Raw genomic sequence first — 4,770 nt, 5'->3', positions numbered from 1 at the left:
CCAAGGGTGTGTTACGAAATATAAAGTTTAGATTTTTAGAGTGGGAGCGTTTCTCAAATATGAGAATTTTAGTTTTGCTGATGTTAACCTCCAATTTCCATTGATGGCAGTATTTTTCAAAAATATTCAGAGCTTTTTGTGAGTCATCTGGTGATTCAGCTAATAATACTGTGTCATCAGCATATAGTAAGATTAGTAGTTTAACGTAAGTATTTAACTGATTGCTGAACTCGTCACTTACTAGCTGCAGTCCTTGGAATTTATTTTCTGCTAGAAATGCTTCTAAGTCATTTAGGTAAATAGAGAATAAGAATGGAGATAAATTTTCACCCTGTCTGACTCCTATCATGCTTGGGAAAAAAGATGAAATTTTTCCATTAAGAGAAACACACGACTTAATTCCTTTATACATATTATGAATTACACGAAAACATTTTCCTTCAAGATTAGATTTTAACATTTTAAGCCACAAGCTGCATCTGTCTATAGTATCAAATGCCTTACTGAAGTGTACAAATGCACAGAACAGTTTTTTGTTTTCGGCTAAATATATGTCTATTAGCGATTTTAAAATAAATATGTTATCCATTGTAGAATGATTGTTTCTGAAGCCTGACTGGTTGTCATTATGCACCTTAATTGAATCAGCGAACATTTGTAAGCGACACGAAATAATTGAGGTGAAAAGCTTGCCAAGAAGCTGTGTACACAGTGTTCTTGCGAGTTACAATTACGCGTCCGGTTTGGCGGCAACTTCAAAGAGTGGACATATGGTTGCTCCTTCAGGTAGCTATAATTACCCTCTCTATAATGCAATATCGTATTATCCATTTGTAATGAATGATAGTAACACTTAATCGGATTGGATTCAGTTAAATCTACATTTCTCAAGGTCTCTAACATCGAGATTTGAAATATCTTTCATGTAAATACCTTCTTTGTCATGTGACTTGTATATAATCATGTATATTCAGAATCGTACCTTCGCACAATGTCTTTGCACAATGGCACAAGCAACGTGTTCTCTTTCTGTAAAAAATAGCACTCTTTATTTCAGCCACAGCAAAGATCCCGAACCACGTGCAGTCAGCAGAGTTACAGCGTCTGGTTACCGTCTTGCAGTTACGATACAGGTAAGACGTCAAAATATTTATTGTCTTATTTCTGGAAACGCCGACCCTAGAACGTGGAATTTTGGTAACACGGTTATTTCATATAACAACCAAATAACAACCTGTACTCCAAACAGTGAATGTGTGGCTTTGCTACCATGCGAAACGCGTTTTGTAAGAGTCTAATTTTCTACCACTTTTGATAAAAAAATACGCAAACAAACTTATCTGAAAAGGAGATATCTCCATCCCCTGTTGTGGCATTGCGACTTGTATACTGTCTACATGTACATTAGGCAACTTATTGTAGCTGTATGGCGACACTTGTAGTGTAGCTATGTGGCCATGAAGCTATGTGATCAGTGAAAGTAAAAACACGGAAAATTAAAAAATACCAATCCATGCAGTATTTTGATAATTTACATGCGAGTTTTCTATCATTTATAACGTTAGAAATATTTACATAAAAATAACTTTAACTTTAATAGACCCAATGTTTATTAATATAACAAATTGTTGTATTAATGTTTTCCTAAAATAAACATATATATCATCTTCTCTTATTGCCCCATCAAAGCTGGTGCTGAGATAATTTAGAATACCCAAACGACGCATATTGTACGGGCCGTGCCGCCAGACTTCCTGCCAACTTGGCAATTAAATATCCTCGGGTATTGTCACTTCATACGGTGATACATAGTCTCGCGCACGTGGTCGGTGGGTATTGTCTATCAGCGCCACGATCACGTGATCGTTTTGTTAATTACACTGTGTTACGGTCTCGCCGATCTTAAACTTTCAAAGCCTTCAACAAAATTTATGAGATCATTATCTTATCTTTATTCCGACTGAATCATCCTTTATTTCAGACGCCCCCTCACACACACACTCCCAATGCAAAGTCACTGAGGCTTGACCGTTACCAATTAACAGCTGTCAATTAAACAGTTCGCATCTAAGTAGTATGTTATCGAATATATTGAAAACCGTGAGCGTGCTACTTTTTTGGGGGGTGTGGGGGGGGGGGGGGGGGGGGGGTTAAGGAGGGTGTTGGTTGTTCACAAGGTCACTCGACAAACAGAATGTATACGGGTATTTCAATAATTGTATGATATATTTAGTCCTTGGGCAGCCCCAATCTCAAAACAACAATAAAATCCTAATTCTCACCGACTCCCTTAGTGGACTAAAAGCCCTCCAAAACAAAATTACCCAAAACGACCTAAATTAATAAACCAAACACTTAAAAGCTCCGACGACCTAACAAAAGCAGGCAAACAAATAACCTTCTTGTGGATCCCCGCCCACGTAGGAATTTACGGCAACGAAAGCGCCGATAAAGCAGCTAAATTATCTCTCAAAATACCAGTAATAAGCCTAAACCTACCCATCTCAAAAGCAGAAATTAAAAGTGTAAACAAACAAAGAATAACCAAAAAATGGCATAATCAATATCAAAACTCAAATAGCCAAATCAAAAAAGTGCTCAGAAAACCACTAGCCAAACCTAAAATCCTACACCCCTCTAAAAAAATTGACAGATTTATTACAAAACTCCAAACAGGACACACGAACCTAAATAACCACCTAAAAAAACTTAAAAGACACACCACAGGCAACTGCCCCAAATGCAAACAACCCGAAACCACAGAACACGCACTCATCCACTGCACCCACTACCAAACACACAGAACCACACTACAAACCACCCTCAATCTAAATAAGGTTCCTACTCTAGATGAAATACTAAACCCTCAAAATAAACTAGAAAACTTCAAGGCCCTAGGCGTATTCCTAATCAAAACAGACCTAATTAAGCGCATCTAAAAACTAATTAATGTACCAATCCAAAATCCAATAAACATACAAACACCCACCTCACCCGGCTCCCTTAGTTCCCTCCTCCACCCACCTCGGCATTTATTCCAAATTTAAAAATTCCAAAACTTCAATATAAGCAACCCCTAAAAGCCCCTCTTGGGTTGCACACATCACTTTCACCCTTTTCGGAATACACTAAATGGTCCGGCCAGACCCGTGTGCGAAATACGCTACAGTCGGAAAGCGCACGTTAAATCTTCTATATCAGTCAGTCAGACCCCAGTGTTTCATATCATTTTCCCACCAAACTAAAAAAGAATAACCCCCAACTGGATATGTCAAGCGAACTAATTGTCGTTTCGTCTGTCGATTCATATTTTGGAAATTCAAGGGGAACCACTCCAGCTTATGCAGCACACACATTTGGGAAGGTTGCTTCATTAATAATAATACTTCTTACCATGGTTTCACAGTCGTTCGGAACTTTTTTAAGATCTGACACCAGATTATGCTGTCCGAAAATTTATGTATTTTTTTTTAGTGGAGACATAGACTAGGCTAGCTTTACACTAAGTCTTGTATCAGGCTGCCCCCTCTGGGTAGTAGGTCTGGTCTCTCCTTTGTCCTTGGACCCCCTTTCCGATCATAAGGGTTGAGTATCTCTTGCCAATGAAACACGTGTTTACCATCCTTTTTACCTTAGAGCACCCATTTACGACACATGGGGTTAGTTTTGAGTTCGGTTATGGTTTAGAAGTCTCTTGATATAAACATATTTATTTCCATAAAGTGGAGGGATTGGCAAACAAGCAAATTTTGCTTATCTGAATGCCTCTCCCAAACATGATACATAAGTCTCTTTTAACGAATTAATCCAATGTAATTTTCGCAGTATACTCATCCTTATATAAATTTCAGCTTCATGACAGTGTGAACATTGAGTGCCCCCTACACAAGTATGCAGTCACTGACAACTTATGGAGTGACCTGTACAAAACGGAAGATGCAGACGACTAGTACAAGCACACACACACACACACACACACACACACACACACACACACACTCACGCACGCACGCACATCGCTATATAAGTGCAATTATCTTGGACGCGACATTCAACCCAATTTCAACTCACCTCACTTATCTTACTTTGTTCATGTGTCTAAAGCTTGTGGAATGTGTTAATTACTGAAATGAAAAGCATTTTAATGGGTTTTTTCCTATCTTTTCAGAATATGTGCACATAGCTTTCAATGACCAGACGCAAAAAAGGATTCATTTCAAGTATGTTGAGAAGAAAACGTAAGTAAAGCACAATATTTACATTTATAATACATTTTATTCCGCAGGCTCTATTGTAAAGTTAAACTCTAGCTGCGTATAGGCTGCTATTATCCATTATATTAGACACTATGGATCCACTCATCTATACATCTATTTTCTTTTGTGACAGGACCCATCACTGAAAAAATCATCTCACCCAAGAAATGAGAATGAAAAGTGCAAAGTCTCCCAAGGAATTGTCTTGTAATAAAGCATGTGAATAAATAATTTTTTGAAATATCTCACGAAATTAGTTTTATTTTTTTGCTTGAAATCATGTGAACTAAAAATGTTTGTTTTGAGGAAAAAGGTCATTTGAAGCAACTCCAGGTTAAACTATCCAATGATTGAATCTTATTTCTCCTGAATTAAAATAATTCTGCTAAATATTACTGCAGAAAAAAATTCTGCCAGAAATTTCTGTAGAAAAAAAATAATTCTGCCAGAAATTTCTGTAGAAAAATAAAAATACTGCCAGAAATTTCTGCAGAAAAAAAAAATTCGGCCAGAA

At 37.3% G+C, this 4,770-nt stretch overlaps 1 long non-coding RNA gene across 1 annotated transcript; it reads left to right on the top strand.

The window, feature by feature from the left end:
* Positions 1-645: 645 nt before the first annotated feature.
* On the top strand, positions 646-4,499 carry LOC124120097. The gene is made up of 3 exons (XR_007221690.1): positions 646-1,133; positions 4,169-4,238; positions 4,390-4,499. It is a non-coding gene; the product is annotated as an uncharacterized LOC124120097 (long non-coding RNA).
* Positions 4,500-4,770: the final 271 nt, after the last annotated feature.

The sequence above is a fragment of the Haliotis rufescens genome, unplaced genomic scaffold, assembly GCF_023055435.1.
Source record: "Haliotis rufescens isolate VD_foot unplaced genomic scaffold, xgHalRufe1.0.p SCAF_17, whole genome shotgun sequence".
In the NCBI taxonomy this organism is placed as follows: Eukaryota; Metazoa; Mollusca; class Gastropoda; order Lepetellida; family Haliotidae; genus Haliotis; species Haliotis rufescens.
Note: the sequence above shows the minus strand (reverse complement) of the source record. Positions and strands in the feature narration are given on the sequence as shown.